This window comes from Dreissena polymorpha, chromosome 12, assembly GCF_020536995.1.
Source record: "Dreissena polymorpha isolate Duluth1 chromosome 12, UMN_Dpol_1.0, whole genome shotgun sequence".
Classification (NCBI taxonomy): Eukaryota; Metazoa; Mollusca; class Bivalvia; order Myida; family Dreissenidae; genus Dreissena; species Dreissena polymorpha.
In genome coordinates, this window is record NC_068366.1 from 3,203,071 (window position 1) to 3,219,025 (window position 15,955).

Sequence of the window (15,955 nt, forward strand, 5' to 3'; positions counted from 1 at the left end):
ATGGACGCATTGATTGTAGAATCTACTATGCTTACACGTGTCTTTCATCATACTAACTCATGAAACATATTTTTCGACCAGCATAATTTTTTGAGTCTATAATGACATCAATAGCATGATTGGCAGATCATAATGTTAAATACTACGGACTTAATCATTCTGGAAAGAAATGTGTTGATATTTTCTTTTTAATTCTAACAATAATTTGTTCAATGTAAAAACTAAAAGTCTGTTAATAGTGTTCATACTTGTGTTAATTTGATTTCTGGCAAATCATGCGGCTTCTTAACCTTTACAAACTTTTCTTAACAACCTTAGCCACGTTGATAACAGCAACTGGCAACGCCCTTATGAAATCAGAGGTAAGGGAACGTGAAATGTTCAGGACCGGCTCCCACACAGTTCCTGAGTCTACCGATTGACAGTGTTTTGTCAAATGAGTTAGCCTGACTCTGATTATTGTTTACAAACAATAGCGTAAATTGTACCTAGATTGGCCTTATTATGCACTATAAAAGACCTATAAAAGAGGATTCCGTTTGGAAGAGACTTCCTTTAAACGACAAATTCAATGAAAGCAGAAAGTGCCGTCCCAGATTAGCCTGTGCGGACGCACACGCACCAGCAGAAAGTGCCGTCCCAGATTAGCCTGTGCGGACGCACACGCACCATTAGAAAATGCCGTCCCAGATTAGCCTGTGCGGACGCACACGCACAAATCGTTTACCAGAACGAGGCTCATATTCAAAGGGAAAAGACATTTTCTGATTATTTTAGCCCACACTAAACCTTTCATGGTGCAATTCAAAACGTGCATCGTCATTAAGCATTTTACAGACGGCTTTTTACAGACACAACACGTCTTGGGTAGAAATAAAACAAAAGTATGCCTTCCTCGTCCATTTAGTGTAGATCTGTGAGGAATTGTTATACTTTAATAAATAATATGAAGTCTATACAATTATTATAACATTTTCAGCAATGCTGCGCAATATAGGATTACCACCTAGCAATTCTTTGCGCCTCAAGCGTTGCTTTTCATGTTGGTATCACCTTCGTGGTCCCGCTGTGGTTATAGTCGATTGTAGAAACAACTTTTGGGGTAACAAATCTTCGCCATAATTGTGTTTGTATGTTCTCATTATGAAATTGCTATACCAAACAAGTTCAGTGTCAGAGAACACGATTGTATTATTCCTTAATTTAAGTTTTGCAATTGCTATTTCTTATCTTAGACGTATTACTTTCCAAATAACGGCGGCATGCAGTCTACTGCAACACTATGGAGTGATTGACGACATGCAGTCTACTGCAACACTATGGAGTGATTGACGACATGCAGTCTACTGCAACACTATGGAGTGATTGACGACATGCAGTCTACTGCAACACTATGGAGAGATTGACGACATGCAGTCTACTGCAACACTATGGAGTGATTGACGACATGCAGTCTACTGCAACACTATGGAGTGATTGACGACATGCAGTCTACTGCAACACTATGGAGTGATTGACGACATGCAGTCTACTGCAACACTATGTAGTGATTGACGACATGCAGTCTACTGCAACACTATGGAGTGATTGACGACATGCAGTCTACTGCAACACTATGGAGTGATTGACGACATGCAGTCTACTGCAACACTATGGAGTGATTGACGACATGCAGTCTACTGCAACACTATGGAGAGATTGATAGCATGCAGTCTACTGCAACACTATGGAGTGATTGACATGCAGTCTACTGCAACACTATGGAGTGATTGACGGCAGCATGCAGTCTACTGCAACACTATGGAGTGATTGACGGTAGCATGCAGTCTACTGCAACACTATGGAGTGATTGACGACAGCATGCAGTCTACTGCAACACTATGGAGTGATTGACGACAGCATTCAGTCTACTGCAACACTATGGAGTGATTGACATGCAGTCTACTGCAACACTATGGAGTGATTGACGACAGCATGCAGTCTACTGCAACACTTTGGAGTGATTGACGGCAGCATGTAGTCTACTGCAACACTATGGAGTGATTGACGACAGCATGCAGTCTACTGCAACACTATGGAGTGATTGACGACAGCATGCAGTCTACTGCAACACTATGGAGTGATTGACGACATGCAGTCTACTGCAACACTATGGAGTGATTGACGACATGCAGTCTACTGCAACACTATGGAGTGATTGACGACATGCAGTCTACTGCAACACTATGGAGTGATTGACGACATGCAGTCTACTGCAACACTATGGAGTGATTGACGACATGCAGTCTACTGCAACACTATGGAGTGATTGACGACATGCAGTCTTATGCAACACTATGGAGAGATTGACATGCAGTCTACTGCAACACTATGGAGTGATTGACGACATGCAGTCTACTGCAACACTATGGAGTGATTGACATGCAGTATACTGCAACACTATGGAGTGATTGACGGCAGCATGCCGTCTACTGCAACACTATGGAGTGATTGACATGCAGTCTACTGCAACACTATGGAGTGATTGACGACAGCATGCAGTCTACTGCAACACTATGGAGTGATTGACATGCAGTCTACTGCAACACTATGGAGTGATTGACTACAGCATGCAGTCTACTGCAAAACTATGGAGTGATTGACGACATAATGGCAGCATGCAGTCTACTGAAACACTATGGAGTGATTGACATGCAGTCTACTGCAACACTATGGAGTGATTGACGACATGCAGTCTACTGCAACACTATGGAGTGATTGACGACATGCAGTCTACTGCAACACTATGGAGTGATTGACGACATGCAGTCTACTGCAACACTATGGAGTGATTGACGACATAATGGCAGCATGCAGTCTACTGCAACACTATGGAGTGATTGACGACATGCAGTCTACTGCAACACTATGGAGTGATTGACGACAAATGGAATAAATATTTTTGCTCTGATAACGTAACACACTGCTGTGGTTGTTAATCACAAATAATCGGTATGTTCAAGGTAGAAGCTTAATTTGTGTATTTAATGATGCATTCAATAATAAAACGAGCGTAAACATGAGTCACACACTTTGCATTTTCAAAGAAAGCTTTGAAACCACAAATAATATGCGTCATGCGAAAATTTGTCTAATGACATTTGTGACAAGCGTAGCTCAACAGTTTAATCAGAACCTGCCATTTTCACTAATGAGACCACGAAACCTTGCGTGACATAATCGCGGATAGGGTAGCTCCTTACCAGACTGTGCGGATGCGAACAGTTTAAGACCAATGTGTGCATGACTCAGGTCAAATTATATTGTGTCTTGTTCTGAGAAAACTGGGCTTAATTCATGTGCGTAAAGTGTCGTCCCAGATTAGCCTGTGCAGTCCGCAAAGGCTAATCAGGGACGACAATTTCCGCTTTTATAGTATTTTTAGTTTCAAGGAAGTCCCTACTAACCGATAATCACGCTTAGGCGGAAAGTGTCGTCTCTGATTAGTCTGTGCGGACTGCACAGGCTAATCTGGGACGACACTTTACGCACATGTATTATGCCCAGTTTTATCAGAACAAGACACAATTAATTAAAAATGAAGAATACAGAATAAAAATGAAAAACGGCGCGAGATGTCATGCTTTGAAGGTCATGGGGGAAAGTCAGACGTTGATGGTCATGGGTGAAGGTCAGACGACTTTTTATAATGAGAAAATCCGCTCATGTTTCAAGCTCTCCTCGGAGTGCCTGTCGTCAGCATTTTTAAATAAATTGTCATAATGTTAAATTAATCAATAGTATACTGTCATTAAATATAGAATGTCATTCCGTTATCTTCTCATTAGGACCTGGCATATGTCATAGAACCCAATTTGCTTCTAGAATCATCGAAAATTGAAATTGATATGCTTTTGGAATCCGTCTGCTATTGGCGACATTTTATTTGTTAAGTAAATATTTATACGTGTGTGGTGGTATGCTGCTGGGGAAGCCAATGTAATTGGTCGAAAGCCCGCTAACCCGAAACGGTGACTATCTGCAAAATTGCGACGAGTGCGGACGCACAAATTTGTCTTAAAGTTTTAATTGGAATTCACAAAAACAGTGATGCGAAACCATCATCTATAACACAAAGAAACTGCGGCCACAATTATATGTTACACATTTGCGCTTTAAGAGCAAAGAGGTTGGTAGGCAATACGCTGTCTTTTTCCCTTCCGATGATTTATTATACAAACAAACACCGATGATGAATATACTACTGAGAACATAAATATGTGCTGAAACCATATTGCGACAACAGATCGCTCAATTTTCCTTACATTATGAGACTGTTCCAAGACCGATCTGATTGTGTTGCTTGGATCTGTTTGTGATGATTCATTGTTTCACAATACCTGAAGCCTGTTTCTGGGACACTTTCCGCTTTGATGGAATTGATCATGCAAAAAAAAGTCTCTTTTAAACGACATTCCAGTATTTGCGGAAAGTGTCGTGAACGTACATGCAAATCTCAGACGACACTTATTGTACATAAATTAAGCCAAGTTTTCCCAATACGGGGCTCCATGTTGCATTGGAAAGTCAATACTATATAGTCTAAATATATTTTGGTATTAACTTCAGCAATAGCGGCAACACGTCAATCATAATAATGGCACCCATGCATTGGCACGATATTAATTATGAAGGTATTGTGTAGTAAACGCAAAACGATTTAAGCCTATATATTTGTTTCACATTATAGTTTACTTGCATATTCAATTCAATATTATATCACTTTCATTGAATACAAAAGGCGGTTGACATGAACGCTGATTATAACGTGCGAAACTTCATGTTTTAGTTATCAGCTATTATCCAGGTCTCGTAAATTGTTTAAAGTATCCCAGGAAGCAACACTTGTTAATCAATTGCATCAGTTTAACTTTGTTGCGTATCAAACAAAAGTTTGACCTTTGATATTTGTAAAATTCATGCAATTTACAAAATGTCTAGATCATACATTACATTTAATGAATAAAATTTACAACTCGTTTACAGCAAATGGCATAATCTGTATCGTTTTTATAATTAAACCTCATTGGATAATGTATATTGTTCATGAACTACACACATTAACAATCATAAACAATTATGGTGGAATAATGCCAATAGTTATGTCATTCATTTGTTCAAGTCTGCCCTCCTATAATTGCTGCACTTTGCAAAGATAATTCGCGTTTTATATACATGTAGTATAATACATTATACGACTTCTAACGCAAAAAAAAACAGTGTGGATATTCATGATATACATAGTATCTTCCAGGCTCAATATTGCGCTGAACTATTGCAATGAAGGACTGCGACTGTTTACGGAAACTATTGATATTCTTATATGAACTGCACTTAGTCAAACATTTTAAAGAGCTAAAAAGGATCTTCATTTTGCAGCTCGAAATCGCGTTCTTTTTAAATGTACAATATTGAAAATATAATTATCATGAAAATATATCATCTATTCACTGCGTATTAGTTAAATGAAACCAGACAATAAATTAATGATGTAGCAATATTATCTTGACGATTCACATACTATAACAAGTGATATCATTAAACAAGACATAAAAACAGATGGCAAAAATGGCTAGAGTGGTCGAGAGATGATATCAAAGTGAAATATGAGAGCGTTCCAGGAAAATTACAATTAAATAGAGAACAACCCATTCAGTTTTAATAGGAATCGGTATCAGTCATCTAAAATAACATGTGAGCTACATGAATGTCGTTAATGCGATGATATAAAAATCGCCGTTGATTGGAATAATAATAATCAGATTTGCATCGACCGTATCCATGCGTCATTGTTTACGACTCCCCCAGGTGTGTTTAGCACAAACGATTCATTTTCTATTATTATATCTGAGTCGCAGCTAAAGTTACGATGACCTTGATGAAACATGATCTACAATCGGATAGTTTTATGTACACACATTATTGCGCTCATATTTACAACTACTTATTTGTAAAAAAAAAATTGTTATATTTCATATGTGATGTGCATTGCTCTTAGTTTAAACATATTTTATTTCAAGAACAATCATATTATATACAAAGTATGCATACATAGTTACAATTGATTTACATGTTCTGAAAATGGATAAGAACGAAAGACCAAGTCTTGTATAGTTCTTCTCCGTACATATTGTTTGCAGGATTGTAACTTTACGATTCAGTGGGTGGTTATAATGTTTAGTAAACATACAATAAGACCTTTTAAACAAAAGAAGGAAACTTGTAATATAGAAATAAAAATAAAAATAAAGGAAACATTTTGTAATACATGTATAAGAAGCGAAACAAGACATTAGGACCGGGATCGGACGAAGGAAGCTAATCAAACGTACCGATATAGTGTGGAACACAGATGTTTGAACAAATGCTTTTTGTTAGTTTTGATTGTATTTTAATTTGATGTTTTTGATGTGACAGATAACTAGGTATCAAAGCGTTTACTTTGCTTAATATACTCATGAACTGCATCAAAAATACGAGTGTTTTTCTCAAAGTCAATACTTTCATCTCCATACAATAATGTGTTAAGAGATGTAGGTGCCAAAGGGGCAATTGTATTGATAAGAACTTCACGTTGTTGCCTGAAACGGTCGCATTCTAGAAAATAATGATATACGGTTTCGATAGATCCACAACTGCATAGGGGTGACTGAACAATATTGCACATATAAAGGTCTTGATTTAATGAACTACAACGAGTTCTGAGTCTAGTATGGAGCATTTGTTGGCGTCTTTCACCATAGTAGTACAGTGAATTAGATTTAACAGTATCGCTAGAAAGGAGCATTTTAAACGAGTGAAGAGAATCAGCATTACGTGTTTCTAGTGGGAGATTGTTCCATTCTGTTATTGCAGAGGGTACGAACGAGTTTGAGTATGAGGTAGTGCGAGCTGTCACATTTCTAATGTTTGCTCCATTACGTAATGGATACGAGCTATTGCTTTGGACTGTGGCAGGAACTAAAGATATAAGGTACGCTGGTGAAAGGTTTTTAGTAATTTTGTACATGAGTATAAGTTTATGATTTCGGCGCCTTTCATTTAGTTTCTCCCACCCTACTTCTTTATATAGCTCGTTTATGGACACAAGTTTGGTACAGCCGGATACAATTCGCGCAGCTTCAGTTTGAATTTTTTCTAAATCGTCTTTTTCAAATTGGCAGCAATTATCAAATACAACATCTGAATATTCAAGTATGGGTCTTATAAATGAGCAGTATATGACTTCTAACGCTTTCCTGTCAAGAGTATGTTTAAGTCGACGCATAATATTTATACGAGTCCATGCTTTGTCCTTTATATGTGCAATTTGTTCGTGCCATGAACAGTCATTAGTCAAGTGGAGTCCTAAGTGTTTATGAACACAAACTTCAGGGATAGTTACGTTTTGCATTGTAAGAGGTGGGTGAATTGGCTTGTTTAGTTTTCGAGATATGATGAGGGATTCTGATTTGGACGGATTAAATGTTACTAGCCATTGTTGTGCCCACGTATTTATTCGGTCAATATCAGCTTGCATTAAGGTTGCTGTTTGATCAGGAGAATTGACAATCATATACAGGCTTGTGTCGTCTGCAAAGAGATTAACACATGAGTGGATATTCGACACAATGTCATTTATGTATATTAAAAACATAAGCGGTCCAAGAATAGATCCTTGTGGGACACCGGCAGATATATTTGCGAATCTTGATTCAACCCCTGGAAGAACCACTTTCTGTTTTCTGTCAGACAGATAGTTTGATATCCATTTTAACAAGTCCCCTCGTATTCCAGCGCAGTGAAGTTTGTGTAGAAGTCCCTTGTGCCAAACCTTGTCGAAAGCCTTACTTATATCAAAGAAGACAACTCTAACTTCGAGGCCATTGTCCAGGGCTTTACAAAATTTGTCATAGATGTAAGTTAATTGATTTACGGCAGAGTCCCCTGGGATGAAACCAGACTGGGATTGGGTGAAGAAAGATTTTCCATGTAAAAAGTTAAAAATGTGCTTGTAGAGTATCCTCTCAAAAACCTTTTCAAGAGTATTTAACAGAGATATAGGTCGATAGTTAGATAGCAAAGATGGATCACCTTTTTTAAATACTGCACATACATTTGCTTTTTTCCAAATTTCTGGCATTTCACATTTGGTCAGACTAGCATTGAGAAGATCACAAATCGGGGTTTTCAATTGTTCCATACATTCGCGTAAAATTCGATTGTCAATTCCATCAGGACCTGAGGCTTTCCCCAATTTCGAATTCTTAAAGGCGTCTAATACTTCATTTGGCGTTATAGTAATATAGTTTAATGTATGTACACACGGGTTATTACTTGATGGAAGTTCATGATTATTATCGTTAATATGTGATTGAGATGCAAAGTATTCATTAAGCATATTGGCCTTATCTGTTTCATCACTGATAAGATCGTTTGTTCTATCGTCACGTAGTGATAATATTGTTTTATGTTCTTGGGGAGAAATAAAATTTCGCAATAGTTTCCACCAATCTTTTGACTTGACATTAGATGATTTTAATTTGTTGCTAAGGTTTTCAAAATATTGTGTTTTGGCATCTCGGACGAGATAAACAACTTGATTACGAACAGTTCGAAAGTGTTCCCAATGAGTACAGGAGTTAGAAATTTTGGCTTTGTGATACAACCGTTTTCGTTTACGTATTGTTGACTTAATCACATGATTCATCCACGGGGCATCACCTGTTCTAATACAAACAATTTTATTCGGAATAGACTTTATAGCAGCATCATATATAGCGTGCGTGACATTTTGTGTATATATATTAATATCCTCATCTACTAGCTGTTCCCATTGTATGCCTGCGATTAATGTTCGCAATTTATCATAGTTACCTTGGTCATAACGCCATATATGTCTATTAAATGTTTTGCGCACTGGTTTATTGTGTTTAACTATACCAAAAACTGGACAGTGAAAACGTATGTTTTGGTTAAGAAACGGTTCGCCAGTACCAGATAAAATGATTGAAACGGGATTACTAACGAATATGAGGTCGATGACAGATGCTGAATGTTCTGTGAAATGCGTTGTGTCATTAATGATCTGTTTTAGATTGTTTTGGGAACATAGTCCGTCAATTTTTCGCCTTGAAAGTAACGCGTTTGCATTTAAATTAAAATCACCAGTAATAATGATATCGTGTATGCCAGTGTCAGCCGCTAATCCAAAAGAAGTTTCTATTAAGTTCATGTATGACGTATCGGAGTTTGGTGGGCGGTAGACTACTCCAAATAATATTTGTTTTTTATTGCATAATTTTATTTCAATCCATATACATTCAAGTCCGTTTGGTTCAAGATCATGTCTACGTGTGTATGTTAGTGTTTCATGTAAATATATTGCTACCCCACCGTGCGGATCAAGCGGTCTATCCTTTCGGATCGGTGAGTGATAACCATGGAAACAGATATCACTCGAAGGCGTCGCACTACTGAGCCATGTTTCGGAAAACGCTATGACATCAAATGAATTCAAACTTGAGTAAAGAAGATCAGTTTTGTTTGCAATACTTTGTACGTTATAGTGGACAAATGAAAACATGTTTCGCGCGGAATTAACAAGACTACTCTCAGAAGAGCTTGAACTTGAGTAAGAAGTATTGCGTGTTTCTGACAATGTTGGGCCAGGGTTAGGATGTATGTCTCCGGCTCGTGATAAGATTATTTGTAAAAAGAGACCACATGACATCACGAAAAATATGCGAATCAATTTAGATGACAGCCTCTTATTGGTTTCCGAGTTAGTGCTTTTCACATACGAAAATGAATGATGTTCGATTAATGTAGCTTGGTTATTAGTCGATGTAATATTGTACTTCACCGATATTAACGATAAGATATCTACAAAAATACAAAGGACGAAACACACGTGTAACAACAAAGGGAATGCAGTTCGTATTCTATAACATGACATGACAACGTTTATTGGATAAGAGTTATGTTTTTTCATTATGTAATTGAGCTAATGAGGATAAGAAAGGACTGAAACGTTGTCAAATTTACGGTTATAGTGCATGAGTATATTTTTACATGATAGCTGAGGTCACCTAGGTATCTGTCACATATGAAATTTTGGGTAGGGTTTAGGATAAAGCAAAAAGAGAGAGAGAGAGTTAATAAGATACACATTATAGTGTGTATATGGAAGCTAGGCATCGCCGAGCCAGGGATATGGTTTTAGAAAGAATTCGTGCAAGAATATGCATCTAAAGGATGTACAACTGTATATGTTAGGAAATAGATCTTAACAGAAATGCAGTATACAATGAAAATTATAAGTAAGCATGCATCATTTTTCAATGATTAGAAGAACATATGTTCAAAAAAAGGAATGGACATGGTTAGGACTATTTATGTTAATACACAGATCTTAACAAAATGCAGTATACAATGCAAAAATAAGTAAGCATACATCGTTTTTCAATGATGAACAGCAAATATTTTCAAATAAGAGAATTGACACAGTTTTACACCTACGCCAAATTAAGGGGTCAATTTATGGTAATGAAATGCTGGAAAACTATAATTTCCACAGCATAATAGGACTTGTAGTTAAAAATACACCTAAACTATGTGTAAATTCAGTACAGCTATCAGTTAACATAGTCATAGTCATCTTAAGAGAGCATATATGTCGCACACAAAACAAGTATTACAAAATGATACAGATATAATTAGCATACAATATTTGCTAATACGCAACATTATAGGCCCTTGTGTTAGGAATTGCGTATAAACTATTTTCCAACAGAATACGGTAGTTATATAAGCACAATTTTAATTGCTCCTCTGTGGAGAGAATAAATGTCGAACACAACATAGAGGTTTTGCTATACGCTACAATGAGATAACAACATGCAGCAAATAAATGAATTAAGTATTGTAAGTGGCTGTTAAATTTTACACTACAATATACGTTTTGTTACACGCTACTAATAGATACATAGCATAGTTTGTAGTGCATCAAATAAGTGCAATAGGACAGGTAAATATTTTTTAAATGTTACTTCAGCTTTTGTATGTATAACACCTGAGCATATATATATGTTAATGTATCAAGCATACGTGTATTGAAAAGTCTAGGTATTCCGAATGCAAAACATGGTGCCTTGCATTCAAACTGGTTATATGGAGCTATGATAAGACATGTAGACTCGGGGCGCCTACTTTAAAAGAAGAAAAACGTTAATTGTTTTGCGTCTATTGTTTTGCATATCAACTCAGTAGAAATAAGCATTGCGCAAAATGATGTTTTCTTTAGTTACATTTTGCTTTGATTAGTTTTATTTAATTTCGTTTAAGTTTTTTTAGATGTGTTGTAATTGTGTTTTCATTTATTATTAATTTTTTGTTTTGTTATTATTTTTGTTATTGTTTTTGTTTATTTTTATGTTTATATTTACCACTTAACATCCTTAAGCTTCAATCGAAAGCAAAATAGAAGCAGCATTTCAAATGGAAGTTTAACCGTAGAAATGGGTTAAGTGATAATAAATGTAACATTTATTTTGACCACTGGCATATTGACCTTCTAAGTGATTGCCATATACGGTATTTAATTCACTTCTTTATATTATATTGAATGTAAGTGCGTTTACAAGTATAGAAGGTACTTAAAAGTGGTTAATTATTGGTGTTTCAAAACACTTTTAGATAACGAAACACAATTCAAACTAATGGGTAGATGGTGTAGCATTGTGTATGCATGTTGACAATGCGTTTATGCACGAAATTAAATTGAAGGAATAAAAATATGAAAAAATATGTAAAAAATATGAAAAAGTTCAATTGCCACTTTGTCAAGCTTATCTCTGCCTGCTAAATATATACAAAATAGTATGCTTACTGCTAATGTTAATCCCTGTAATGAGTCACAGAAAACAATAAGATTTGAAAACTTTGGAAATAAAACTTGAGAATTTGTAACAAATCATCATAGAGTGTACGTACTCATGGTCAATGCTCTGTGCTCAGTTACATGTTTGGCGCACAGACACATTTGTTAGGCGAACCAAATATAACCATGTTAAAATAATTACTATAATTAATAGAGTGCGGAAATTTTTTTAAAGGTATACATATACACATTTTAAGTGATCGAATACATTCATATACGTCAAGCATAACCTAATTATGGTTGATTAAATGATAATTCTTGTTTTAAGACAAGCTAGTTGATAAGATGGCATTGGATATTTAGTGTTTGGTGAATGCTTTTATCCCGCCAATTGCGTTATAGTCAAGATTGTGATTAATTTATGAACATATATACATGTTCAAGTCCACAACCATAGTACCCACATGAACATACATACACATGCTTACATTCACATGTTCACACATACAAAGATAGCATTTATTTACACACTAACACATGAGCATATATATACACATATACAACTATATCAATTCCAAATTGCTGTGTAGCTACAATGTTTAATTACCACTACTGTGAATATTAAGATCATACTTAGTTATTTCAAGTAAGCATTAACATTAATTTATGCACATATATACATGTTTAAGTCCACAACCATAGTATCAACATGGGCATACATACACATGCTTACATTCACATGTTCACACATACATAGATAGCATTTATTTATGCACTAACACATGAGCATATATATACACATATAAAACTATATCAAATTCCAAATTGCTGGGTAGCTACAATGGGTAGCTACAATGTTTAATTACCACTATTGTGCTAAGATTATACTCAGTTATTTCAAGTAAGCATTAAGGATGTAATGGCTGTAAGGGTATCCCAACAAAAAGTTATAACAAATACATATGAAAAATGTTTCAGAAACACTTTTAGGGAGTTATTTTATTTTTCTATCAGAATTGGGATAAGACTTAAAGTACAAAACTGTAATGAAAGTGAAAATTTAATATCATGAAATTGTATTATTTATACGTCAGAAGTATAAAATTATATTTGAATTACAATACCACGGAGAAATATACAGTAATAATAACACATGAAACGAAACATGGAAAAGTAAGTTATATAAAATTTACATATCAAAAGTAATGAGTGCCAAAATGTCAGAGCACGGAGTTATATCAGATAATGATTTACAATGAGCATTGCTCTTCTATCTGTCTTCACTGTGGATACAATATACCAGCATTTAACAAATCTTTTTCTTAAGAAAATTTAAAAACATCATCTTCTGGTAGATTAAGGTACAATATAAATACAAGTTTCAACAACAATTTCTAATGTCACTATGTGAACAGCTACTGCATTTGAATATATAATAATATATATTCCTATAGTAGCTTGGGTGTTAAAGTAAAGTAGTCAAATTCTGTATAATAATACACACTTCGAACGTGGTCTTAATTAAAACCAATTAGATATTTTATCTCGACGTATTGCTTAAACGTTATCATAGAAAAAGTACTAAAGGGAACGTTTTATCCCATCATCAGACGTGCATTGTCGAAATAAACGACTGTGGAATAAATGTTCCTCTATTTCGGCAGTGCTGAAATATAGCTGTCACGCGCGGCGGAGAATGGTCATATTACTCGGAATCAACTATAAAGTAATCATTTTTAGTAAAATCGAATCAGATTCAACAAAACAAACAATTTGATACCAAGATGTAATATATTTTTAACACATAATGCAACTCAAAAAGCAAAAAAAACATTATTTACAAATATTAAGTGCGCGTACTCGTGACGTCATTATTAACACGTCATACGACACAATGCATGTTCTTTCACGCTAAAGCTGCAGTTGTTTAGTGTTTTTTTTTTATTATTTCTTAAAAATCGGGGACGTAGAGGTACGATAAACAGAAAAAAACAGGTCAGTTACTGATCTTTTTGTAGTGTATTAGGCTCGGCACGATTAAAATAATGAAACAATGTTTGCTTAAAATAACTTTGGGATTTTCCGTGTAGTTCGATTTTCCTATTCTATTTTTAAAGAAATAATTTACGCCTAAGAAAATTGATGGGATAAATCGAATACAAGGTCGGTGCCGAATAAAGCAAAGTTTATTTTGCTCGGCACGAAAATCTGAACCACTCGCCAAGGCTCGTGGTTAAGATTTTCTAAGCCTCGCAAAATAAACTTTGCTTTATTCGGCACCGACCTAGTATTTTCCATATACTGTATAGGAAGAATTCTGTTTAGCGTCAACCTTTTCGCAGATTAAATTGAAAATGTCAAGGTCGTTTTTCACTTTCAATATTATATCACAATCTTGTATATTTTGGGGGTCAGCTGTATGCGTAAATTATGGATGCTATCGAACTCAACCAATTGTTTCGGTGATAAAGCAATCTCCAGTTGTCTTTAGAATCCACAATCAATTCCATCTGAACGTCGTAAATATGTCTGGAAATAACCACAATAACATTTTTATTCGAAAGTAGGAGAGCTGACATTATCATAACAAACGTGTCCACTGATAAGAAAATGTGTTGTTGGCTGTTATGTGATGTTATTTTTTTCCTGACAGAGAATTCACTTATTTTTTGGAAGGGATATGTTGTTAATAAATAAATATATCGAGAAACATTGTGAACCGAAAATTGCAAATGTTAAAGAAAGGGATATTTTTATAATAATCAACTTTGTCCACTTTGTTCATCCATTGCAATGAAGGAGATTAAGGAGCACACTTTCTAAGGTTTCATTTTAACTGTGTTTGTTTTATATTTAACTTTAAAGCAATCTAGGTTTACAAATAATTTTTATTCTTAATCACCATAGTAAAACATCTTGATAAGTTTAAGTAGATAGAAAGCAGGATATATCAAAGACTGTTATAAACAGGTTCAATACAATTATACGAAATGATACTGATTGCTATTCTAGCTAGACGACATGTCGCTATGTTTGATCCAGTATGACTTCCGGTCTGCGCGCGCTGATCTTTGTCGCCATGGTTACCAATATGGTCAGCCGTCAGCGTCAGTGTTCGAAAGATTCATGTATGATTTAGATGTTTTGAGATAAAACTGCACTAATTTATTGAGAATGAAAATGTAAAAAAAAATCACCCGATTTACTAGCCGATCTGTTGATCTGTTGACTTCATTTGATATCAAATTTAAAGGTTTTACATAAATATGTTTAATGTAGCTGTTCAAAACTGATATTATAATTTAGTTGTGTCACGTAAATTGGCAATAAAGCTCGTCCATGCTACAAAGGCGTACACGGTTATAAACGTCACCATTAAGGGACACATCGGTAGAAGTAAACAGTACTAAATAATTGAATTCCATTTAACTTCTGCAAAAAATATCGTATAAACGTCAGTCCGTAAGTCTGTCCGAAAAACTTTCGTGGCCGCTCCTAATCCCCTATACTCTACGACTTATTTTTATGAAACTTGCCTCAAATGTTTAGGGAATTGAGATACTATGCATTGGAGATGTATGAGTCATGCCGGCTAAAGGTCCAGGTCGTACTTTATGGTCAAACATTTTAGCCTTCATGTTCGGGTCCAATCCATATCTGATGTACACTCTGGAGGACTTTTTCACGTGTAATTTGTCAACAACGTGTAGGTCCTTGAGAATATTTTCAGAAGAAATGAGTCAAGGTAATACATGTCAGGGGACAAAAATACCACTCGTCCGCTCGTATTGACGAGTGAAATCTTGAAAGGACGAGTGAATTTTCCTGAAGCTCTCGTCCGACAGGACGAGTGAAAATAAGCTGATGTTAAAATATGTATTTTCTGACAAGTAAGACTCGTTTTCATTAAATAAAATCATTTTCTTAAAGCATATCTATTCCGAAAGTAGAACGCGAATGAACCGGAAATTGCAATTGTAAATTTCATACAGCAGGTGCGCGTTGTTATGCAAAACTGTGTCCCGATTAAATATTGGCTTTTTGGTATAAACTTTG